The sequence below is a fragment of the Protopterus annectens genome, chromosome 2.part1, assembly GCF_019279795.1.
Source record: "Protopterus annectens isolate FY-2018-M chromosome 2.part1, PAN1.0, whole genome shotgun sequence".
NCBI lineage: Eukaryota > Metazoa > Chordata > Ceratodontiformes > Protopteridae > Protopterus > Protopterus annectens.
This window is the reverse complement of record NC_056729.1, coordinates 199564475-199591974: the sequence shown is the minus strand read 5'-3', so window position 1 is coordinate 199591974 and position 27500 is coordinate 199564475.

The following is a 27500-nucleotide window of genomic DNA, read 5'->3' as shown; positions in this document are numbered from 1 at the left end:
GCCTGGAGATTTACAGACATTTATTCCTTCTGTCATTGTTATTCTCTATTTTGTAGAAGTAGTTCAGTATCTTTACCACTGTCATCTAATATGACATGGAGAAAAGTCAAGAAAACAGAAAAGTTAATGTAGGATTAGGAGTGTTTTGCTGGTTACTCAGTGTGTGCACATGCCCGTGCATGTATGTGTGTGTGTCTGTGTCTGGGAATGTAGTACAACAGACAATGGTGGTCACTCCATTGCTAAGCTACGAATAAGACTTCATAGTCAAATAGCAGAGCCTGGGATCAGTCAGTAAAATGTGAGGAAGAGATCAAATTGATTTTATGTAAGTAAACAACTTACAGAACCCTTCACAAGCACTGTATCCTCTCCAAACAAGAAAAATACACAAACCTGATAAAAACTTGTGGAAAATAGTGCCAGCCATTGCAGATTTCTTCATTAATGCTCATCTCTTTTTGCTTTAAAATGAAATACTAAGCATGCAAAACAAAATGGGGTATTTCTAGCATATCTTTTAACTTGTTAAAAATGATTATTGACTCAATTATAGACCAGTGGTCACAAAAATAGGTTTAAGAGGAGGATCTCATCGGTATTTGTGAAGTTATGGCATGCAAAATATAAACCTCAGTCCTGGCTGTTACTCTGAGAGATAACTTGATGTTCACGGAGTTTAAATTCTGTGTGTAACAATGACTGCCCATTGAAACGAAAAAAAGACCAAAAACCAAGGAAAAAAGCACATTTTCAAGATTGCTGTTCCCCTTTAAACTTCTTTTTCACAGGTTGGCAAGCCCCCATGCATCCCCAAAAAACTTATATCTGCCAACTCCAAGATCATCATACCTCAAAGAAAAGGAAATATTCTTGGAAATGGCCATCTTGGACTTAGTCTGTTTTTTCAGCCATTCGGTCTCCCTGTTCTGGGGCTCACTCAAGTGCATGCCAACATTTCAAATGGTTAGTGTAACAAGCTCCTCAGTTCAGTAACCAGTAGCTCTGTATCCTTGAATTACCATACTTATTGTCATATTTTGATTATAATCTTCTTTAAAGAATAAATAATTCATTTTAGAACATAAGTGCCAATTCATCACTAAAACCCTATAAATATCCTTAAGGCTGGATTATTTTGCACACATTTTAAAACTTGTCTTTACTCAATAGCAAAATTATTAAAAAAAAACAAACAAGCAATGATTATTTAGTGGTTGAGATAAAACAGATTTTGTTGTCATATTCAAACAAATTAAAAATAAATAAAATAAACTGCAAAGAAGGGTTATATATATTTAGTTTTCTTTGACATGCTCCTTCTAAAGTATAAAATTAAAGCATTGGCTTACCTTTTTCTAGGAACACTTCTGGATGGATTCAAAAGTAAAGTTGCAGATAGTGCAGCACACCAGAGGAAGATGTAAACACACCAGTAATAATGGGTATGAACCCATATAACTTAGGTTACTGAATGTTTTCTGATATATACCTATTTTGGCTTTCATAACAAAACTAGAAAAAGTGTGGGGGGGGAGCTTCCACTACCATTGCAACACCACTCTTTTGCTAGTAATTTATATCCCCAAACATAAAACTGTTATTGTCTGGAGCATATCTAGGCAGTAGATAATAAAATGTATATCCAATGGTTTAGACTACAGTATATAAGAAAAAAAGCACCAGCCATTACAAACTCCTTAATGCTCAACTCTTTTTCTGTTTAAAATGAAATCCAGAGTACCCAAAAATAAAAATGGATATTTTTAGCATTTCTTTTAATTTTCACTAATTGCCATTGTTCATCACTAATAAAACTAACAAACCCTATCATCCACCTTTGGTATCCTTATGTCTGGATTATTTGCACACAGTTTAGTTGTAAAACACATGTTTATTTAGAGGCTCAGACAAAAAAGATCTTGATGTTATCCTCAAATAAATTAAAACCAAATAAAACAAATGATGCAAATAAAGTTGATATGTATTTATTTTTCTCTGGCATGCTCCTTCTGACACAGATGATTAAATCATTGGCTTATCTTTTTCTAAGAATACTTTGGGACAGATTCCAAAAGAAAGTTGCGGACATTGCAGCACACTGAAGGAAGATGTCAGCACACTAGTAAATGATTCCACAATGGATGCTAAAATAATACCAAGTAATTATCTTCTTAGTGTAGGACAACTGCGGACTTCACACATGCCTGCAGTATTCCAAAACACAATGGGTGTTCCTACAGCAATTTAAATGTGACACAATTTTCTAAAAGCACTCATTGGAAGCCATTTTTATTTACTCTGAATTCTACTTTATCAACAGAGTTCCTGCGAGATCAGACAGGAGTCCCCATAGACTATCATGTTTGCAGATGACATTGTAATCTGTAGTGAGAGTAGGGAACAGGTGGAGGAGACTCTGGAGAGGTGGAGATACACTCTAGAGAGAAGAGGAATGAAGGTCTGCAGGACTAAGACAGAATATGTGTGTGTGAATGAGATGGAGGATAGAGGAATGGTGAGGATGCAGAGAGTAGAGGTGGGGAAGGTGGATGAGTTTAAATACTTGGGATCAACAGGTGAAGAAGAGAGTACAGGCAGGATGGAGTGGGTGGAGAAGAGTGTCAGGAGTGATTTGTGACAGACGAGTACCAGTAAGAGTGAAAGGGAAGATCTATAAGAGGGTAGTGAGACCAGCTATGTTATATGGGTTGGAGACAGTGGCATTGACAAAAAGGCAGACGTCAGAGCTTGACATGGCAGAGTTGAAGATGTTAAGGTTTGCACTGGATGTGACGATGGGCAGGATTAGGAATAAGTATATTAGAGGGTCAGCCCAGGTTGGAAGGTTTGGAGACAAAGCCAGAGAGGCAAGATTACATTGGTTTGGACATGTGCTGAGGAGGGATACAGAGTATATTGGGAAAAAGATGCTAAGGATGAAGCTGCTGGGTAACAGGAAAAGAGTAAGGCCTAAGATAAGGTTTATGGATGTGGTGAGAGAGGACATGCAGGTGGTTGGTGTGGCAGAGCAAGATGCAGAGGACAGAAATAAATGAAAACAGTTGATCTGCTGTGCCAAACCCTAACGGGAGCAGCCGAAAGAAGAAGAAGAAGATAAGAGTTCCTAAGCAATCCTACAGATTTCACAAAGAAAACATAAGTAAAAAAAAAAAAAAAAATTAGACTGACATTTAATGCACTAGAGCAGGCTGAGGTACTGCTAGTCATAACAAAGTCTTCTTCTTCTTTCAGCTTTTCCCAGTTAGGGGTCACCACAGCAGATCACCTGTCCACTCATGATTGGCAGTGGAGTTTTACAGTGTCAAGTTGCCAGCCTTGCACCCAACCTTCCACAGAAGGCACACACACACACACACACACACACACACACACACACACACACACACACACACACACACACACACACGCACACCCACCTAGGGCCAGTTTAGAGTGTCCAATCCACCTACAGCATGTCTTGGGATGTGGGTGGAAACAAGAGCACCCAGAGGAAACCCACACGACCACAGGGAGGACATGCAGACTCCGCATAATAGGCACCCCAGCCGAGGATCAAATCGGAGAACTTCTTGCTGTGAGGTGGCAATGTTAACCACTGCACCACCGTGGCCACCCTCCTAGTCATAACATGCTTTGCAGAAGATAGCGCAAGGTGCCAAGCCAGGCTACAGTAAAGCCAGATCTCTGAGCAGGAAATAATAGATAGATGCAGATTAGATAGAGAACTGGTGCAGGCTATGTGCAGAACATGTGGACCCAATATATACACGTGCAGTCTTCAGGGTAACCTGGTGCTGGTACAAACAAAAGTGTGCCAGATTCTGGTTATACTGGCCTCTGGAACATTTCAGCGGAGTATGGGAGATGATATAGGAGTGTCTCAGGTAGCCACCAGTTGCATTCTTGCACAGTTCCTGGCATTAATCTGCATCAAAGTGGATAAATACATCTGCTTCCTAACAACACCCAAGGAGCACAGATCTACATCACTGCCAGTTTCCCCTGTGTTTTCAGTGCAATTGGCCGCACCCATTCCAATCAAAACCTGGCAGTACCCGATGCAGAATGGTACATCAGTAGATAGGAGTGGCCATAGCTCAATTGTCAGGTGGTGTGCTCTGCATATTGCTTCATTACTATTATCATGGCAACACACCCTGGTAGTGTGCATTACGCAGCAATTTGGAGAGAAAGTGCTCTGATGGTTGCATTCCAACATGGTGAAATACCTATGGGGCTCCTACTACATAAGTACATGACCACAACTATAGCAAAATGAACAAATATTCCTTCTCTTCTCCCTAAAAACAGGTGACTGAGGTCATCCAATATCTGCCAAGGATACATACAAGGGAGCACACATCATGACACAAAACACCATCAGTCATGTGTTTGACATGCTGAAAGCAAGATTCAGATATTTGAACACATCAGGGGGTGCACTGTAACACACACCAGAAAGGGTATCACAGATGGACACTGTGTGTCCCATGCTGCACATGATAACATCAAAACACAGTGGCCTACCAGCTGCAGATGTGGGTGACCTACCCCAAGAACCCAGATATCAGATGTGGGGTTATCATTGCTGTCACAGGATGATCAGGAGGACACAGGGATGGGAAGAGATAGATGTGGGTGATGGAGGATTCGGTCATATGTCCTAGCTCAGGCAACACAGTGCAGTAGCATCTGAGACACAACTTTGAGTCATGCAAGCCATACATACAGAAGTGTAGAAACTAAACAGTGATGTTTATACAGTGTTGCCCAACAGTAGCACAAAGCATGACTAATGGAAAAAAAACCAATAGCTGTCTACATTGAACATCATGTATAACATAAGCATATGATTTGCCTATAATACATTATACACATAACATAGCAAGGAACACATGCAAATGTCTAGAGAGGAAATATCACTGCATGAATACTCTCTGCAAGGTGTAGCACAAAAAAGGGTCAAACTAGCATATGTGAGACATGCACCAGATGTGCACAACAGAAGTCATTGTACAACAGAATATCATCATACAGATAACTAGCACATAAAGTTACCTGCACAATAGCCAGTACTACAACAAATCTAGATCCATATTGTGCATGGTAATGCATCAACACAAACATAACCTAATTGCAAGCGTCATACACTAACATTAATGAATCACACATAGCATAGTGATGTGTAACAGTGTCACACAACACACTATACAGCATGCAGTAGCAACGGCAATGACAGAAATGTCAAGAACTGGTCAAACTGCAACATATCACAAACAAGTTTACCATCATATGCCTGAATGTAACATAAAAGACAACACTATGATTCACAGCCGATTGCTGCAAAAAGAGTCATTTATATGTAAGAATATGTTCAGTTATGCAGAGAATCAAAGATACTCAGCACACTTTAGCCATGGAACATATGACATTGTTTGGGCTACAGTGACATATGTATATATGTATGTGCGGAAGATGGAAGATATGGGAGGGCACATATGGGAACTACATGTCAGCAATAGGATAGCAAAGGAAAACATGTTCACATAATTTCATGTAGGGCATAGGGTGAGGCATGTACAGTACCTAAATAAAATAGCATGAATAACATAGGTATGCACATTCAGGCATAGCTGTGAATACAGGAATGGCATATAGCAAAGAAATGTGTAATTTAGTAATTGGTGCTGAATGACTAAGATAATATGCTGTTAATCATGAAAATGCTTGCTATATGTCAACTATCAAGGGATGCAAACGTGGAAATATAGAGCTTGATACATAGAACAAATAATAAGGACAAATATGTACAATATAACATAACCTGAAAGTAGTCACTTTGTTCAGACAAAAGATAAAAAAAAAAACTTTTGACATCAGACAGTTAAGAAACCACTTGCAGATGGATTAACCAGTGGTCATTACAGCAGCCATAATTGCCACAATTACAGCAGCCATCATTGACTTAGGGTCAGAATGACACAACAAGGTGCACATCAGATCAACTGTCAGTGTTACTCTAAAAAACAGCTCACACCATGGTCCTGGCTGCCTGTGCCATGTCTTAAATAGTCAGCCCACTGTGTTTTACTGAGGAGTTGGATGTAGCGACACCAGCATTTTGGGTCATGGTGTGGGTAGAAGCAGTAGTGCAATATGTTTGGCTGGACATTACTGCTTGGTTCACAGGCAATTGACCAAAAGCAGACATGCATGCATGTTGCAGCACAGACATTGATGACTGATGGCCATATTTGGGTCTAATGAGAGGGGGTCTGCCATTCCCCACTGCAGGTAATCTAGTCAGTACAGTTTGGGCATGTAACACCAGGTTCATTCTATGGTACTCCTCTCGCACTGCATTAATAAGTCTTTCAGCAGACTGTGCAACAGATACCATACCATCATGATGTGCAGCCAGTGTTGCCATGAGCTTCCAATGTCTGCACTTTTGATCTTCTTGTAACACATGCAGCTGGTGAGCTACGTGATCAATAGCACTGGAAAGTGTACACAGATCAGTGCCATGATGTCACTACGAATGTTTATGCACCTGTAACAGTAAACATACACCCCATCAGACTGCACATGGGAGTTTAGCTGATGGTGCGGACACCTGTAAGAGGATGTATCAGTCCACTGTGGGGAACAGGCACCATCGCTACCAAACTCTACATGGGATAGCAGGCCACAATCATCATCATGTCTGATATCTGATGTCCTCACATCAGCAGACTGACCAATGACACTATTCTCCCTTTTGGAGGCTACATCATGAACCACATGTATGTCACCTTCTGGGTCATATAATGAATGCAATGCAGTGGCCTGTGTGCCATTGACTATACTATCAGAGTGAGGCACATCACATCCTTCAAGATCGGAGGAGAGGCTACTGAAGGAGGCAGGCAGTGGATGTGCTGCAAAAAGAGAAAGATGATACATGGCATATACCTTTACAGAAGTTAAATGAGGTATCATATGACAGACATTTTGGATAAAGATATAACTGCAATACTTAGGATGATATGAACTTACCAGGTTGGTGTGGCTGTGGGTGGTGCAGGGGCCTGTAAGGCAGAGATATGCTGTGTCATTCACTTATCAAGCAAATATGACAGAAAATGTGACTATAACTACTAAATCCTACCAGACCTGTCCGGCTCTGACTCCACCACCACCACCACCATTGTTGTGGTTTGAAATGCCACTGTCATGTAAAAAGAGAACAGTGTGCAACTCAGTAGTAAGAACATATAAGGTATCATGTACCATTCAATATGACATATAACATACAGCAAAAAAGATATAAACATACCGGATGGACGAAGATGCCATGCAGATTGCATGTGTCCTAGGCAGGTGAACAAGACCACATTGGTCTTGAAGGTCACAGATGTAAGTAACAATATTTGGATGAAGCAACCATACAGACTGCTTTACCAGTTATATCTTCCCTTTTTGGATAATGCATAATCCAGCATAAAGCAGAAGCTGTAGTTTAAAATGGCATACACATGTGAGTATATGCCTCAATCATAACAGGAGGCAGAGGCACACATCAGCAATGGATCACAAAATCATAATTTGGAGGCACTTATGTGACAAATGGTGCAGATATCCTGATGATGTACCTGTGTAGGAAACAAGTCAACATTACTATCAAAGATCATAAGTGTTGTAAACAGTGTTGCACTACAGTATAACAATAATGTGAACAACCTTACCAGGTTCATCTACATCTGATGGTGAATGTTCCATATTCCACAAGGATGTAGCTGTAGGTCAAAATGGCAGACAAACAACGTGTGAGCATTCGCTTCAATCATAACTGAAGACAGAGGCACACAACACCTTTGGATCACACTACGAGAATATGGAGTCACTTTTGTAACAAGTAGTTTCATTCATGCAACTGAAACACACAATGTTAAGCATGTTGCTGTGAGTGTTAACTATGCACTGTGTAAGTAAAATGACGTGCAGTAATACTTACCATATGCATCTGCATCAGTTGCGTTGCCAGGCATGCAGCCTAGTTTTGCTGCTGTAGCAAACTATAAAAGTAAGGTAAAAATTGTGAACAAAAGCCATTTAATGATAATTGGAATGTGCTAGTGTTTGTGAATGTCAGACATACCTGCACATCCTGCAACACCTGCCTCAATAATTCCCCTGGTATCTGATGATCTTTGTAGGTGTTGGGAGGCCATGAACATAGTTATTGCATCCAGGGAAGGCAACAGTGACTGATTTGCAGTGCCATTCCACTCCTTGTCATAGAAGCAGACTGCATTGAATATCAGGTCAGAGCAACATTTCTGCCATTCTTCCATGGATCTGTTATATCCACCCCAGCACTAATCATATTTGTGAGATCCTAGCAGGTTCTGGTCATGCTAGTGTAGAGCTTTTATATTAATTTCATTCTCAAGGGGAGAAAAAAATTTCCTCCTATTTCTACTGGACATCTGAAAGACAGGGTGATATGTACAGCTCAGATTTTATAAAGGAGCTAACATTTTGACATGTCAATGTTCAAAGCATGTGTCAAATTAATGTCTCACCTCTGATTTACAGTGCATTGTTATTCAAAACAAATTGTTATCTATACTACCATTATGTACAGATAAGCATAAAGAAGTGTGAATAGCTGCTCCATATGCCCTTAAAACTTTAGTATACATGTGCACAACTATAAGTCCTTTCCACATGATCAGATGTGTTTTATCTGCTGAGGTGGTATTTGAACTAACATCAGGGGCTACTTTGTTGAGTACAGATCAACCACATAATCAACACACCACAACTTCAGTAGTACTAAAGTGGTGTTGCCACAGTTAGATGCACATCTAACTACACGTACCAATACTATCTCAAGCATGTTAGATGCATCCATAGGTTCATAGGTTCATAGGTAGGTACTAGGCTATTGGCCCTAGGGCCTATATAAGCCTAGCCAAATGGTACCCTGGCTTTTGCCACCCAAGAAAATTATTTTCCTGTGCCCCTGTCAAGCAGAGCCACAGAAGTGATCCCCTGGGTGAATTTCCTATCTCCCATCCAATCATCAAGATTTTTCTTGAAGAGTGCCAATGAGGAGTTTTGTTTGATATAGATAGGTAGTTCGTTCTAGAGTATGGGAAGTCTCTGGGATAGGAATCGATCCCTCCAGCATGTTCTGTTTATTGTGGTGACAAGGTTTAGGTCCCTAGAGCATGTAGCTTGGAGGGATTGGGATTTCATTAAGTGGAGCATGTCCAACAGCTCTGGGTTTGACATAGCTTTGTATGTTAGGCAAAGATCGCCTCTGAGTAGGCGATGTGCGACAGAGTAAAGCTGGAGTTTGTTGAGACGGTCTGAGTAGGCCATCTGTTTGAGGCCGGTAATCCTCTTTGTGAGGTATTTCTGTGGCCTTTCCAGTTGTTGTAGATGTCTTGTGAGGTACATACCAAAAGGGGCATTGTACTCTATAATGGGACTAATGAGTGACGAGTAGAGAGGAACAATGACCTTTTTTTCCTTGATGAGATACCTTTTGTGATGAGGTGTGCCAAGTAGAAGGAGTTCCTGACTACTGTGGCAATGTGATTATCAAAGGAGAGACTATGTTCACCTGTGTCCCAAGGTCTCGTATCACACTTTTGGTGTTAAGTAGACTACTACCTATGTGGTAGTTCATGGGTGAAGAATTTTTACTAAAAGGGATGATAATGCACTTTTTGACATTGAGCTTGAGGCCATGGCTTTGACACCAGGAATCTGTCTCAGTAAGTCCCTTTTGTAGGATGTCGACATCATTAGGAGTTTTGATTATGGCCCCTAGTTTGCAGTCACCTGCGAACTTTGTTAGCCAAAGATCTTCTGTGTTAGCCTGTAATTCAGAGAAGTAGACACCAAACAGGAGAAGACATAGGACTGAACCCTGTGGTACTCCACTTGTCACTGGTCTGAAGCTGAATTTAGAGTCTGCTACTTTCACAGTGTGGGTTCTGTCAGTGAGCCAGTTGGCAACCCATCTTGTGACATAGGGATTTATACCTAGTTTAGTGAGTTTATCTATAATTCCAGAGTGGGGGATGGTGCTGAAAGCCTTGGCGAGATCTAGATATGTTATTGCAATCAGTTACGGACAGCAGCACAAAGGTGACCTGCATGAAATGTAAACAAAATAGCTATTTAAAATGCAACAAAAGCAAGGCAGAAAAAAATCAGGTTATGAAAATGAACAGCTATGCAGTCATGGCTACATATGACAATAACAAACAACATAACTGCTAAGCCATCCTGATGTTGCTCTTATCCCACTGAATGTTATCACAACTACCAGTATATGAATATGCATCAGCAAAAATATGTAGATCAGTCCCCAACCTTGTAAATTGTTGTTATCTGCAAACCTTCCTCACACATAAAAAGTTAATCTACATGACCTATGGATATGAGTGCATTCCATCTGTATCCAAAGTTCAGAAGGGCTGGTTTGCTTGTATCCATACAGCTGCATATGGTGAAATCCTCCATGATACTGAAGGACAGATACACGTATGCATGCATCCCCATCCTATATTTAACTGACATATTGCAATGCAGAGGACTTCACATAAAATATGCATGAAATATATTTTAGAGGTTTCATGAAGAATACTGTAACATAGGAGAGTGATAATGAGCAGTGTATTCCACAACAGCAATGCAAATAGATGACAGCTTACCTTTGAGAAGATAGCATTCAGACAACTATACCTCACAGTGAGATTAGCTAAGTGCACACAACTTTTAAGTACCATTTGCACCATACATAATTAGCAGAGTTCATTAGCATACAACGTTTTGAAATCCCATTAGCAAGCATCAACATAAATTCCTGAATCTTAGTGCATTAGCTCTGCTAAGTGTACAGTGCACAGCACAAATGTCCAAACAGGTATAAATAAATCGAAAACTGGTGCAGGTCTGGAAAAACTTCAGCACAGCTCGAACAGTAAAACTTACTTTATTTAAAAACTGAATAGAACATTCACTGGTTAAGCGCTTTCATCTGTCAACATACAGACTTCCTCAGAACCAGTAATTAAAAATTTTACCAAAGTTTAAATAGCCAAAATTGGCGCCAAATATTTAAAGGAGCATCCTCCTATTTTGCTTAAAACATTACAATTGATTCCATTAATACAAATTTTTTTTAAAATAATCACTTGAATGTTTAAAATACACAATAAATAAAAATAATATATATAAATAAATATAAATGTAATATAACACTGTTTATATTAAAACTACATTTATATCAGATGCTGGTTACTAACCTAATATTAAAAAAGGTTTAATGCTAATACTATCATTAATGCCCGGGAATCTAGTGGCATCTGTGAGTATTTGCCACTTACTTTCTATCAATGCCAAGGACATTTTCCAATTCCCTCCATATGGATGACAAACTACCTGGTCAATGATCGCAAATTTGAATAAATGTTGCTCACCTTTATCACGTATATGTCAATATAATGCATTATTCTTGTCTTTCACTTGTATCTTATAATAATGTTCATAAATACGTCTTTTTAACTGTCTTTCAGTCTTGCCAATATAGAATGCAGGGCAGGCAAGACAGGTAGCAAGATATACCACCTGCTTGGTATTACAATTGCCTGCCCTGCAACAGCCATATGTATGATTAGTGTCCTCAAGCTTAATATTTACTGCTTCATTAATTCGCCCACATTGTTTACACATTCCACATTTTTTAGTTTTTTTAGTGAGGACACTAATCATACATATGTCTGTTGCAGTGCAGGCAATTGTAATACCAAGCAGGTGGTATATCTTGCTACCTGTCTTGCCTGCCCTGCATTCCATATAGGCAAAAATGAAAGACAGTTAAAAAGACGTATTTATGAACATTATTATAAGATACAAGTGAAAGACAAGAATAATGCATTATATAGACATATAAGTGATAAAGGTGAGCAACATTTATTCAATTTTGCGATCATTGACCAGGTAGTTTGTCATCCATATGGAGGGAATTGGAAAATGTCCTTGGCATTGATAGAAAGTAAGTGGCAATACTCACAGATGCCACTAGATTCCCGGGCATTAATGATAGTATTAGCATTAAACCTTTTTTAATATTAGGTTAGTAACCAGCATCTGATATAAATGTAGTTTTAATATAAACAGTGTTATATTACATTTATATTTATTTATATATATTATTTTTATTTATTGTGTATTTTAAACATTTATTTATATATATTATTTTTATTTATTGTGTATTTTAAACATTCAAGTGGTTATTTTAAAAAAAAATTGTATTAATGGAATCAATTGTAATGTTTTAAGCAAAATAGGAGGATGCTCCTTTAAATATTTGGCGCCAATTTTGGCTATTTAAACTTTGGTAAAATTTTTAATTACTGGTTCTGAGGAAGTCTGTATGTTGGCAGATGAAAGCGCTTAACTAGTGAATGTTCTATTCAGTTTTTAAATAAAGTAAGTTTTACTGTTCGAGCTGTGCTGAAGTTTTTCCAGACCTGCACCAGTTTTCATTTTACGGGTTATTTCTGTGGTTCTAAAGTTGCATTTGGAGTTGTTGGTTGTGTACTGGCATGGCAGGAAGTGGAGACGAGACACAAGCTTTATTGAACAGTGATGATCTTCATACGCTACGGGCTGAGGTTAGAGCATTACAGTGCGAAGTTAATAGACTCATTGATTTAGTGAGTTGTCTTGTGGAAGCACCGAAGCAGGCTGTAGCATCAGAACGCACCTCTTCTGTTAAATGTTCTCCTGCTAAATGTCTTACTGATTTATGTACTGAAGTTCCTGTTGTCATTGACATCAGTACGCAAATAGACATTCCGAATGGACAGTTATGTGTGGACAATGGGGGTGTACGGTCCATGCAGGACTCTTTGGATTATGCTAACAAGAATTTTAATAGTAATTTGTCACCGGCAAATCAGTTCACCTTTGATTTTAGCTTATTTCATACAAGGGATGAAGCAGAGCATAATGGGGCTAGACCTAAGAATCGACAACAAGTAAAAACATATTCGGCGATTATGAGGACACAAAACAAACATATTAAAGGTACTGTTAATAACAAAACGATTTCTAGTCCACGCTTTGAACCTAAATCTAAGCGACATTTGGGAAATAAGTTTATGGACTCTGAAGTTGTTTCCCATCTCAACAGTGATGTAATGGATCAATTTCTATGTGATGAGTTTGATTTTGATAATATAGAGAAAAATTCTTATGTTAATAGGAGACGTTTGAGTTCTTCAAATAACTCCTTGAAAGAAATGATATTCAATTTAGGTAAGAAATTGCTTCAAATTAAGAATACAAAAATTGATAATGCATATTTGGCGAAGTGTATAAATATACAAATAGTGCCCAAAGGACTTAGATTTTTTAAATTACCTTTGGGCGTTGACTATAATGTAGGCGTTACTAATGAATTTAATAACTTGTTTGATGGTTTTGGGTTTGCCTTTATGAAATTGTTAATTAAAATGAATGATGACAAATTGTCCACTTTAGTTAGAGAAGTGGAAGGATTAAATGAAGACATCGTTAAGCATACTGACTTTGAATCATGGAAGGATTTGTACAATAAGCAATTTCAAACAGCTGAAAATAAAGCTTATAGCACATATCATAGGAAAAATAGGAAGATCCAGCGTGACATTGAACAGTATCAGTGTAAAAGAGCATATGTGTGGCCACAGGATAGAAAAAATGTGCAAAAGGAGAGACATAGTAGTTATAGGTATAGATCAAGGAATGTGGAAAGAGATGAAAATTTTCAAGGGGGCAGATTTTATCCAGCCCCCAAGAGGCAGTTCACTCAATGGAACAGGAAAGTAAGATAAATGGAACTAAGGTAGACCAGAATAACAACAGCTTATTTGATATTAGCATCCCCTATTTTATTAATGAAAATTTAGTTGGTTAAAAAGAAAATATTAAACAATATTCAAGGGAATGCATTGAAGAAGTGAAAGACAACATCCATAATGGAAAACAAAATTATAATTACATTTTAAGTACCTATAATGGTTTTAATGTGTTTAATTACACAGATTTAGCAATTAGTCAGGAAATTGTTCAGTTGCTGAATAAAGGTATGAAATTTATTCCTAATATAGGATTTAATGTAGTTGATACTATCAAAGAAATTAAATTATATTGTAGAAGGTTGAATTTAGCTGTACAATTTGAAGAAAGAGTGGATAATGAGGAAGTAATTGGACACAAAGAATTAAAGAAAAACAGTTCATACGTCCCAGTGCCTAACACACAAGTAGCCAATTTTGAAAAAATGGTATGTAAAGATATTTATTGGTTAAATAGTAATATAAGAAAAGGAAATTTACACTATAAGTTTTTTCAAGATAATCTAACAATAGATGAACGGAAGTGTTTGAATCAATTAATGCACAATAATGAAACCGGACAAGGGGGGAGGGGTTGTTGTTTACAACACCTTCGACTAGAATATGCAAATACACAATCTATTGCATGAGTCAGGTAATTATGAAGTGGTTTCAATTAATCAAATTAACATTGGATATAAAAGAATAGATTTGGCTCTAGAAGAATATTTTATAGATAATAGAATTACTAATAAAATGTATACGTTCTTATAAGTTGATTATCCTATTATGGCTCATATAATAGGTATACCTAAGGTCCATAAATCTATAAGAAATCCCCCATTCAGACCCATTATTTCTGGATCTAAATCAAAAACATATAATATAGGGGTAGCAATTGATAGATGGACCAAACGTGTATGAGAACATTCCACATCTAATGAAAGATTCATGGAATTTTTTGGGTAAACTGACATCAGATTTGTGGAATAAAGATTTGATTTATTTAACCATTGATGTTACAGATTTATTTTCAAGTATTCCTAAGGACATTGGACTTGAATTTTTTAGTAACAGTTGAGGAAATTTTCTAACTTGAGTTGGGATAGGATTTGTCTAATCACAGGCATGATGGCATTAGTCCTTGACCATAATTATATAATATTTCAAGGTGAATATTTCAGACAGAGTAAAGGTGTAGCTATGGGGGCGTCGTGTGCCCCCATATTTGCAAATCTCGTGATGTTGGAATGGGAGTCTGAATATTTGTTCAAAAGTAGATTTTATTCGGACATAGCATTCTATGCTAGATATTTGGATGATTTATTCATTTTATGGAAGGGTCAAAAAGAGGCAATAACTGAATTTATCGAGTACATAAATGGGACGACACAATTTTTAAGATTTACACATAATATAAATCTAAAGGGAATCGCGTATTTGGACACATATATTAGTCATGCGAAGGATGGTTTTGCTTCCAGGATATATAGAAAAACAACATTTTCTAATGATTACATTGAATTTAATAGTAACCATCCACCTTATATGTTTAAAAATGTTGTTAAGGGACAATGCATAAGAGCAGCACGTATGTCATCCACTAAAGAAGTTATGGAGTTAGAAATGGAATTCATCTTTAATATGTTTAGGAATAGAGGATACCCTATAGTTATGCTTAAAGATACAGTAGATTTTGTAAAAAAAACAATGGGGTAATAAATACTTACCATTATTAGGTAGATTTAATTTAGACAGTGGGGACATGCAAACGAAAAATACTAATAACAAATCTTGGAGTATGACTAATAACAGAGTGTGTGTTTTGATGTACACACCATACGTAAGTTTTATTAAGGAAATAATACAAAGGCACTGGGACTTGATAACACTATCAGAAAATATAGGTATGAAATTAGGGGGTCATCCATCTTTTGTTTATAAGACAGCACCGAATATTAAAAGGTTATTAGAAAGAGCTAGTAAACATGGAAGTGTTAAGGATGCCCAGAAGGGGACTAAAAATGTGGAATGTGTAAACAATGTGGGTGAATTAATGAAGCAGTAAATATTAAGCTTGAGGACACTAATCATACATATATCTGTTGCAGGGCAGGCAATTGTAATACCAAGCAGGTGGTATATCTTGCTACCTGTCTTGCCTGCCCTGCATTCTATATAGGCAAAACTGAAAGACAGTTAAAAAGACGTATTTATGAACATTATTATACGATACAAGTGAAAGACAAGAATAATGCATTATATAGACATATACGTGATAAAGGTGAGCAACATTTATTCAAATTTGCAATCATTGACCAGGTAGTTTGTCATCCATATGGAGGGAATTGGAAAATGTCCTTGGCATTGATAGAAAGTAAGTGGCAAATACTCACAGATGCCACTAGATTCCCAGGCATTAATGATAGTATTAGCATTAAACCTTTTTTAATATTAGGTTAGTACCCAGCATCTGATATAAATGTAGTTTTAATATAAACAGTGTTATATTACATTTATATTTATTTATATATATTATTTTTATTTATTGTGTATTTTAAACATTCAAGTGATTATTTTATTTATTTATTTATTTTATTTTACATTTGTTAACCGGGATGGTCCGACTGGATACATGTCCTTTTTCAGCGGAGGCCCGGGGAGAAAAGCTCCAACAGAGTTACATTGATACTTAGGTACAGTAAATGAGCTGAAAGAACTTAACAAAAACATAGGCTATTTACATACAAGTACAAGACTGCCATTACTATTTCTGAGATTACTACAAATGTAACATTAATAACATATTAGCAAGGACGGTAGGCAGTATAATGACATAGAGTTAGACAGGATACATATTTCTTTATCACAGTATACAAGGTACTTATCATCTTAGCTAGTTGTTTATGTTTTAGTTAATGGCACAGAGCTAGTCTGGATTTGAGCAAGGACATAGCCAGTGTGACTTGAAGTGGAGTTTTAGACTATTTTTGAATTGACTTAGAGAAGTTGCAAGCGTGATGTTATTTGGGAGAGAGTTCCATATTTTACCAGTGGTGTTGGCAAATAGCTGGCCACCACCTAGGTTGAGAGATTTAGTTGTTTGGACAAGGAGTCTGTTTGCTGAGCGAAGGCAGCTTAGATTGGAGTAGGGAGTCATTAAGTTTTTTAATGCTGGGGTATTCTCAGGTTGTTTAAGGATTTTGAAGGCCTCTATGAGTTGGGACTGGTGAAGAAGGTGTGGGAATTCTATCCATCCAAGCTTTTTCAGGTTAGTACAGTGGTGTGTTCTGTAGGGTAGGCCTGTAACGAACCTGGCAATGTGATTATAGCAGGATGAGAGCTTGGCCAGATCAGATTTGTTAAGGTGAGTGAGGACAGGAGAGGCATATAGTAGGGTAGAGAGAACTTGCGAACGGGCTGTGGCTGCCCTGGCATTCGGGGTAAGGAAGGCTTTAATTCTATATAGGGTCCCAAGTTTCTTGTTGACTGACTTAATGGCTTGGTTGATATGTATATCAAATCTGAGTTTATTGTCAATGTTTACTCCTTATAACTTTGTATAAGTGTCTGGGGAGATGATGTTCCCATTATTGGATTTTATAGTGAAGTTTTCAGTCGGAGATCTATTGGTTGGGTAGAAGAGAAGTAACTTGGTTTTGTTTGGATTTAAGATCAGGAGATGGTTGGCAAGCCAGTTTTCGACTTTGGTGAAGCTATGTTGGGTGGTAGTTAGTAGATTTGCAAGAGAGGCATTGGAACATATTATAGTCGAGTCATCTGCATATTGAATGCAGGTGGCTTCAGGGATGACTGTTTGGATGTCGTTTATGAAGACTGAAAAGAGGAGAGGTCCTAATATGGAACCTTGAGGAACTCCTATGGTATTTGGTAGTAGGCAGGAGAGCTTGTTTTGCCACATTACTGCTTGTTGTCTCCCAGTGAGGTAAGCTTGAAACCAGTCAAGGGCTGGAGTATCTAGATACAGGGTTTTTAAAGTATATAGAAGTAACTGATGGTTTACCATATCAAGGCTTTTGATAGGTCCAGGAAGAGAGCGGAGGATATTTTTTTATTATTCCGGTTAAGATTAATGTTTTCAGTAAAAGAGAGGAGGGCAGTGGTTGTACTATGATGGGGTCTGAATCCATGTTGAGAGTCTGTGAGTAGTTTATTTTGGGTTAGATAGAGCATTAGTTGGTTGTGCATGCACTTTTCCATAATTTTGGCAAGTGGTGATAGTATGGCTATAGGTCTATAGTTGGATAGTTCTGTGGATGAACCTCCTTTGTGGAGTGGAGTAACATAGGATATTTTCCAAATTGAGGGGATTGAGGCCTCAGTTATGGTTCTGTTAATTAGGATTGAGATAGGGTAGGCTACGACATCTGCAGCAATTTGCAGGTATTCAGCCGGCAGAAAATCGGCTGAAAGGGTGGTTGGCTTCAGTTTTTTTCAAAAGGGATCTGATAAAGGATGTGGACACTGGCTGGAAGTTAAAAGAGAGTGGTAAGTCGGGTATAGTGTTTATAGAAGTGTGGGGAGGAGAAAGTTGGTTAGCTAATGACTGGATGGTTTCTGTGAAGAAAGTATTGAATGAATTGGCTATATCTTCTTGGCTCTTGTCAGATAATGTTCCTGGTGTCGGAGTAGTGGATTTGCCTGGTTGGAGAAGTTTATTTATGCCTGCCCAGTACTTTTGAGGGTTATTCTGATGTTTATGTTGCAGATTGTATAAGTAATTTTTCTTATCTAGTATGATGGCTTTTTTAGTCTCATTTCTAAGTTGTTGGAATTTGATACGATCTAGGGGTAGTTTGGTAGTGCGCCATTTATCCCACGCTTTGTCTCTAGTTGTTATTTTGGTTTTGGTGTCTGTTGTTAGCCAGGTTGCTAGTTGAGTTTTAATTCTTATTGAGCGTTTAGGGGCATGCGAGTCAAGTATAGTAAGGAATGAATTGTTAAATGATGACACTGCCTCATCAAGGGGAAGGAACTTTAGTTTTTTCCAGTTACATGATTTGAGTTCAAGTTGAAATTTAGTTGGGTCAAAGTTTTTCTTGGATCTGATAAACCTATAAATAGGTAAGCTTGTACAATTAATTTTGTCTTTCATGATGTATGTGAGCAGGTGATCACTAAGATCATTAGGGAGAGTTCCAGACATATAGTTCTGGGGATGACTGTTGGTGAGTATCCAGTCTAGTATACTCTCTTTTTGGTTATTGTTACCTGTACGTGTGGTAGATGATATTATCTGAGAGAATCCATGTAGGTTAACAGGGATGGGGTTGGACTGTGCTGTGCATTGGTTCCAGTCAATATTAACATCGCCCAGGACAATGGTTTCTTGAGGGTAGTTGTTGGCTATCCAATGTAGAATGACCTCTAGTGTTTCTACATTGTTCCCAGGGGAATATAGGTGACAATTAGGTTAATGCCCTTATGATTATTTAGTAGAATTTTTAGAGCTAGTATTTCAGCGTTAGAGACCTGGGGTGGTTGTATAGGGTTAGTTATGATGTTAAGTGTGCTATTATATAAGATGGCTATTCCACCTCCTCTTTTCTTTACTCTATCTGCCCTAAGTATATTGTAACCAGGAGGCAGGATCTCATTGTCTTTGGTTGATGGCCGGAGCCATGTTTCAGATAGACACATTATGTTGGGGAGGTATGTGGCTAGTACAGCATGCAGGCTATGTATCTTATTGTTTAGGCTTCTAATGTTTAAGTGGCATATTAGGAGGGAGTTGACCAGTCGGTGGGAGAGTGGTGGGCTGGTAGGATTTTGAGTTAAGGTTGGGCTTGGATTAGGATGGATGTCCCCATCTTTGGTTATGTTTTTTCTTAGATACGCTAGTAGTCTAATAACTTTGAATAGTAGTTTTAGTTCATATTTGGATTTTGGTGTTGATTGGAGTGGTTTTTTTAGAAGCAAGTGGTTGGAATTTATAATTTTTGGGGTAGTGTAGTAGTGGGCAAGTTCCGCAGTCAGTGGAGGTAGGGGGGTCTTGGTTTGGCATTTTGGATAAGAGAAACCTACGAATGTGAGATTTTCATAGCTAGTAAGAAAGTATGGCAGAATTAAGAGTGGTAAGATAAGAGGAAGGAGTTTATAATTATTTATGGACATGTTATATGTCATCAATGGGTGTGGTCAAAGTGCTTCAGAGGAATAGTAGTGGTTAAACAGTAAAGTGGTGGGGGGGGAATTGGAGAGGAAGTTGTGTAGGTTGGAGAGGAAGTAGGGGTGTGGCCTAGTGGCTATAAATGTAGACACAGTGGGGGCGGGTGGGATAAGGGGACAGGGAGGGGAGCGAAGCGAGCCCAAGCGTAGCGAGGGCGAAGCGGAGCGGGGCTAACCCAGTCCCAGTTTTTGGTCCTATGAGTGGGGTAAATAGTCTGATAGTGTAAGTAAGCAGATTGGCGTACAGGCTTGACATTCAACATAAACATATACAGTTGTAAAATGTCTAATACAATTCAACATAAATAGGCATTTACAGTAGGGTTACCACCTGTCCCACTTTGCGAGGGACAGTCCCTCTTTGGGCAGTTGTGTCCTGCAAAAAAATTGAAAAAATGACAAATGTCCTGAGATTTAAGGACAAAATTATTTCCTTTATTTTATGTAATAGTTGCATAAAACAGTTATTCTGTATCTGAAACACCTAAATGTTATAAGAAACAGAATAAGCAACTAAAATGCTACAAGAATAAGCTTTTATTTAGGCAAAAAAGTGAAGTTCTGTCCTTGGTACTGGCCGTGGGTATGTTTCACCCTGCAAAATCTGATGTTTGTACCAAAAATGTCCCACTTTGGGCAATTGAAAAGGTGGCAACCCTAATTTACAGTTGTAAAACACTTACTGGAGAGACATTGAGCCTTCATGGGGCCTGTAGCAGAGTGGATTGTAGTTTTACAAATGGTGCCTGCCACAAGTAATATTTATTAACTCTGGGATTGTCTTGAGGTAATAAACAGGGAAGGGGATGGGAGAACAAGGTTGTGAGCAGGCAGTTCTTTGTACTGCTGCTAATGAGCCAAAGCAAGACAAGTATGTGTTAAGAACAATCACAATTGACCAAGGACTGCTCTGAAACTGTAAGTCTTGTCTTAATTTCTCAGGTGGAAAACCAGGATAACCTTGTATCAGTAGACTACTGTGGTATAGTTTAAATAAACAAACACACAGTATTGATCAGTTATTGATACTATTTGCTAACAGAAGGGAATAAGAGAAAGTGGAAGATGTGTGTGTGTGGTGGTGGTGGAGGGGGGCTGCTTACAGCCAAAGCACAGTGCTCTCCAGGGGAAAATGAAGATTGGCTCAAACAGTTAGACACTTACTCAAAGTTAACTGTAGCTGTTTGCAGACAGTTCAGACCCGGACTGCACTTTTCTTATAGGAATGTTAAAGGTGGTACCGGAGTTGAATACTTAAGAGTGGTGTTAGGTTCAAAGTTAACTGTAGCTGTTTGCAGACAGTTCAGACCCAGACTGCACTTTTCTTATATGAATGTTAAAGGTGGTACCGGAGTTGAATACTTAAGAGTGGTGTTAGGTTCAAAGTTAACTGTAGCTGTTTGCAGACAGTTCAGACCCAGACTGCACTTTTCTTATAGGAATGTTAAAGGTGGTACCAAAGTTGAATACTTAAGAGTGGTGTTAGGTTCAAAGTTAACTGTAGCTGTTTGCAGACAGTTCAGACCCGGACTGCACTTTTCTTATAGGAATGTTAAAGGTGGTACCGGAATTGAATACTTAAGAGTGGTGTTAGGTTCAAAGTTAACTGTAGCTGTTTGCAGACAGTTCAGACCCGGACTGTACTTTTCTTATAGGAATGTTAAAGGTGGTACCAGAGTTGAATACTTAAGAGTGGTGTTAGGTTCAAAGTTAACTGTAGCTGTTTGCAGACAGTTCAGACCCGGACTGCACTTTTCTTATAGGAATGTTAAAGGTGGTACCGGAGTTGAATACTTAAGAGTGGTGTTAGGTTCAAAGTTAACTGTAGCTGTTTGCAGACAGTTCATCTTATTTTAAAAAAAATTTGTATTAATGGAATCAATTGTAATGTTTTAAGCAAAATAGGAGGATGCTCCTTTAAATATTTGGCGCCAATTTTGGCTATTTAAACTTTGGTAAAATTTTTAATTACTGGTTCTGAGGAAGTCTGTATGTTGACAGATGAAAGCGCTTAACCAGTGAATGTTCTATTCAGTTTTTAAATAAAGTAAGTTTTACTGTTCGAGCTGTGCTGAAGTTTTTCCAGACCTGCACCAGTTTTCGTTTTACGGGTTATTTCTGTGGTTCTAAAGTTGCATTTGGAGGTATAAATAAATGCCCGCCAAGAATATATGACCACCCTATATGCACCAGTTTTAACATGTGATATTGATATTCTTATCATGCCATTGCTACCTGTAAACTGAGTGGGGACGTCAGTGAGCATTTTGTAGAAGGAAGTTTTCTACAAGCTTTAACAACCCAGTTGTTAACAAGTTGATAACAAGTCCCAGTTATGACAGAGAGGAGGCTGCAGTGCCTCTCAGTCCCAGTTATACTGCTAGTCATTCAGAGAAGATTTTCAGACATGAAATGTGATGTGATGTGCATTAGATCTACTTGCTGAGCAATGTACATGGAGGTATATTATCTACAGGTTTGTGCCCCAGTAATTCTATGGAGAGCCAGATCTAGCACTAGGCAACATAGGAAGTCATCTAGGGCACCATGAAGGCTAGGGGCCCCAAAAAGGGAACAATTAAAAAATATGTATACATAATGCAATATTTATTCAGATTATGATCTGACAATTCTGAACTGTTGTGTGCAATGCGCATGGTTCAGTATGCACATGCTAGCAGCATTGTCATGAGCATTGGTGGTTGACTTTGCTTGGCTTCTTCCACTCATTTAGGAGTGTGGAGGCACACATTTTTTTTTCCTCCCACAGGCATCAGACTAAGCTGAGTATTAGCACCGGAAAGAAGGTGCATCAGTCTGCCTTTTCTAGCCCGACCAACTTAATAGTTCAGTCAGCTCAACTGCAGGTCACAGTTCAGGTGAAGTAGTCTGTTAAACCATGCTTAATTTCTATTACGGTTGCTGTGCTGAATCTTGAGTAGTGACTTGTGACCCCCACTGAACTGTTTAAAAAAGAATAAGAGTTCAGCTCCAGCCAGGTTGCTTGCAACATCAACTCTATGAGTTTGCTAGCCCAGATGAATGGAAAGGAGAAACGGACCGACCGACAAAAGAGGACACACTAAATTAAGTCACTCAGTCATACTCTTTCCAGAAAATATAAGTAGTGGAGAGTAGTGAACTCTGGGCTGGCAAATGGTGGTGTGTCATTGTGTGTGTGTGTGTGTGTGTGTGTGTGTGTGTGTGTGTGTGTGTGTGTGTGTGTGTGTGTGTGTGTGTGTGTTTGTGTGGTCAATTCAGAGTGAGTGAAAGCCTGCAAGAGAGCACATGGTGGTGGTCAACTGTCCATGGTTGTTTTTTTGTTTTCCAGTAAATTCATAATCAGTAGTCTGTAAATAACAATATACATTTGAGTTTCAGACTTCAGACCCTTCAGAAACAAAACATAATAACACTAATTCTGTTATTCTAGCAATTTTCTAATTCAATAAGTGCAATATATGAAGTCTGTCTTCATTTCTGGGCATTTCTCCTGCCGTTATTTCAGATGTCGTCCAGATTTCGTGCAGTAAGAAGTTGAGAGGAATGAGAGCATACGTCTCCACAAATGTCCTTGACTTTGACTCACATTTTATTACTGTCACTCTTAATCCATCCTAAGATTGATGACTTGGAGAAAAGGTGATGAATTACCCTTAATAAATAATGACAATAATTTGAGTAGTAGGCTTCTTTTACTACAGAAAATTATATGTTAATTCACATTCTCTTATTCTGTCAATGTTTCATGTTAATAATACTAATGTTTTAAGTGTGTCTAGTCCATGATTGTCCCAGATTACCTCTGATTACTTCTGTGTTCTCTAAGTTTATAAGAACATTATTTAAAATTATATTTTTCTGCCTTTGTCTTACTGCCACTGTTATTTTAGGCTTTGTCTAGATTTCTTGAACTAAGAGGTTTAGAGATATGAGAATGTACTTTCTTCAAATGTGCTTGATTTTGACACATTTTATTATTGCCCCTCTTAATCCATCCTAAGACTGATGACTCTCAGTGAAAAGGTGGTGAGTTACCCTTAATAAATAATGACAATAATTAAAGTTATAGGCTTCTTTTTCTTCAGAAAAATGCATGTTAATTCACATTCTCTTACTCTGCCAATGGGTCAACTTAATAATACTAATGTTTTAAGAGTAACCATGATTGTCGCTGATTGCCTCTTATTATTTCTGTATTTGTCCCTGATTCCTTTGAGATTTGTCCCTGATTGGTTGAGAGCTATGGTGTAGAGTAAAGCCAGATCCAATTCAGTGTGAGTTTCAGCTCTCAAGGAAAGTGAGGCTTACTGTTGCTTATGTTACATCTGTTTGCTGTATCATTTTTTTGTTTGTTTAGTTGGCAGATATCTACCTCACAATGTTTTTGCTGTGTGAAACATGAAATAAAAGTTTAAAATTTGAATCAGTGTAGTCACTGTAAAAGTAGAATCAGTGTAAAACTAAAGACTGGTTTCAACAGTGTTTTATGGTAACTGGAGTGAAACAGCCATATAATGGGATGTTGGTATAGTTGGGGCATGATTGGTAGGGGGCACAATGAATTCATGATGGAGGGTAAGGGTTGTGAAGGGAGGGCCCCACTCCAGTGTCCTGCCTAAGGCCCTATATGACCATGATCCATCTCTGATTCTATAATATGCGTAAAATGTGTTGGCAAAGCATTTTGATTTTTCTTAAATCTATATTGATATGTTGCAAGGTTGTTTCCTGACTCAATGAGTTATCGTTATAGTGTTTTTATTCTTGGAGTGCATCCATGCCTAAAGTGCCTGGACTGTGGATGACTATGAATTTTGCCGCATTTCTTCAAGAATGTCCCATGCAAAGTACTATCATAATACTGAAATATTTCATTCCATTTCAGTAATCATAATATTGTGTTTTTGTGAGTTTTGTTGTAGGTGCTCATTAATATGTGCACACATGCATTACTTATTTGGTGAAGCAGAGAATAATTGTGTTAATGCAGGTCACCAAGCAGTTAATATGCTTGAGGGAAGTAATCAGACTGAATTTATTTCAAATGTGGGGATGGTAACCCTACATTGCAGCATAGCTTATGGCTTGACAGCTTTGGATTTTCTCATTAACTGCAGCTTTAGCTGATTAGTGTTTGAATCCCCTGTTGTCTTTTAGTTTTTGTCATGCATATTCTTTTGTTTTTAATTCAGACGTGCGGTGCAATACTTGTTACCTATTTGGGTAGTCTCTGTTTTGTATTGCAAATTTATTTCATGCCACAGATAACTACATATGCCTGCATTATCTGTAGTAAGCCTCGATAGTTCCATGTCACTTACATATTACCACATATTTTCTTGTGTTCCTATTGCAGCTTGTATGGAAAATAAACAATAAATGTATCCTCAGAATTGTATATTGCATGATTATCAGTCATTATCATTGATATTTTGCTGAGCAAATACATTTTGGGAATGTTACAATGGACTATGCATTCCATCTGAGTGTGTGCTGTAGTCACAGTTCATTTACAGACAATCAGACCATGTATCCTGCTGACTATGGCATATATGAAGAGTTAGCATGATAACGAATAGGATAACGACAAGGAACTTTTTAATCCTAGCCATGCATCCCAAATCTCTGACAAGTTCTGATGGCCTTGATAAGAGTAAGCATGGGCCTGGGAGATGAACCATGTATCCATTAGAGACATGCATTGCATACTAGATATGAATTTCTGATTTCCCATCCAGTTGTGCAAGTTGCATTTGTATTGGGTTAGGGAGAAACTCTGTTTCACATGGATGGGGAGCCTGTTTCATAGATGGGGTAGTCTCTGGGATGCATGCCTATCTCTCCAGCAGGTCCTATTTATATCACAGGCAAGGTTTAAGCCTCTAGAATGAGTAATTCTGGTGCTATTTGTTTTGTGGATATGCAAAGGGTTCATCAGAGTGGGTTCTGACAATGCCCTGAATGCCAGAAATAGATATCCCCTCAAAAGCCTGTAGGCAAAATAATACAGGGATAGGGCCTTGAGGCAGTCTGCATAGGACACTTTACTTATGCCCTATATTCTTTTAGTGAGGAACCTCTGTGGACATTACAATTGTTGGATATGCCTGGTTAGGTACATACCAAAGGGGGCACTCTACTCAATGATAGGTCTGATGACTACTGAATATAGTGGAACAATGACTTCCTCAGACTTAGATGCCATACGTTTGTTTATAATTTGTGCAACATGGAATGATTTCCTTACCACTGCAGACACATGCTGGTCAAAGGCTAGATTACCATCTATGTGTATCCTTACGTCCCTGACTACTGCGTAAACTCTAAGGGGTGTGTTGTCAATCTGATAATTATCAGGGATGGATGACTTCCCAAAGGATTCTATTATGCATTTCCTGGCATTTAGTTTAGTCCATGGTTCTGACACCAGTTGTTTGTCTGTGTCAGCCCCTCCCTCACTTGTGTGTTGTGCATTACCCAGACATATCTATGCTTCCTGCCTAGGCGCAGGTTTGCATTCTTTAGCTTTTATTATTCATATGCTATTTCATACTGTACATGTGTCACCATGTCCTTCATTCTTCATGTCGTTGGTGTGGATATGTGTGATGAACCTTCTTCAGGTTTGACATATGTGATGTTGCTGCATGTTACACACCTACATTGAATAACTGAACACCATCTGTGTTGCCAGTGGTGTGGAATATGTTCTTTACATATGGATCCCATTTCTTATCTGTTAGTGGTCTGTACACTTATTGATTTATTACACAGTCACATCACTGTTTTGCTGCCATAATGCTGTTTGGCACTGTGCCTAGCTGCATGCCTATCACATGCAGAGTTCAAGGTTCTAATCTGCTTCTGCATTTCCTTGAGCAGATATAATCATCTTCACTGTTGCTTGACTTACATTTGAGCTGCTGACAGCCTAGTAGATGATGGCATGTGATGTCCATTATGTATTGCAATGACAGTACTTCCCATTTAGTATTCTCTGACACACATCTACCATCAGTCGTACTCCTTTGGTTTGACTGTCACATAATTTTCAACTTCTCGGCACTGCTTTATGGATTGGTACATGAGTACCTTGTTAATAATTTTTCCTTCCCCTGTGTTGCATAGTCCATATGTGTGCTGTCTGTGTGACCTACCTGTCATTTATGTGTATTACTGACCTTTGTCCATTGTGTCTTGTGATGTTGGATATATGTCTGTACCTGCACTGTCTGCCACCTTCTCTTTCTATGCCATTTCCCTACCTTTTTTTCTTAAAAAAACAGTTACTTTCCATGTCCCATCTTGTGTACCCCTCTTCTTCACTCTCATCCCAATTCTGATTTACTATCATCCTATTTCATTGAGTGTGTGCATTACTTGTGTTTCCCACAAGAG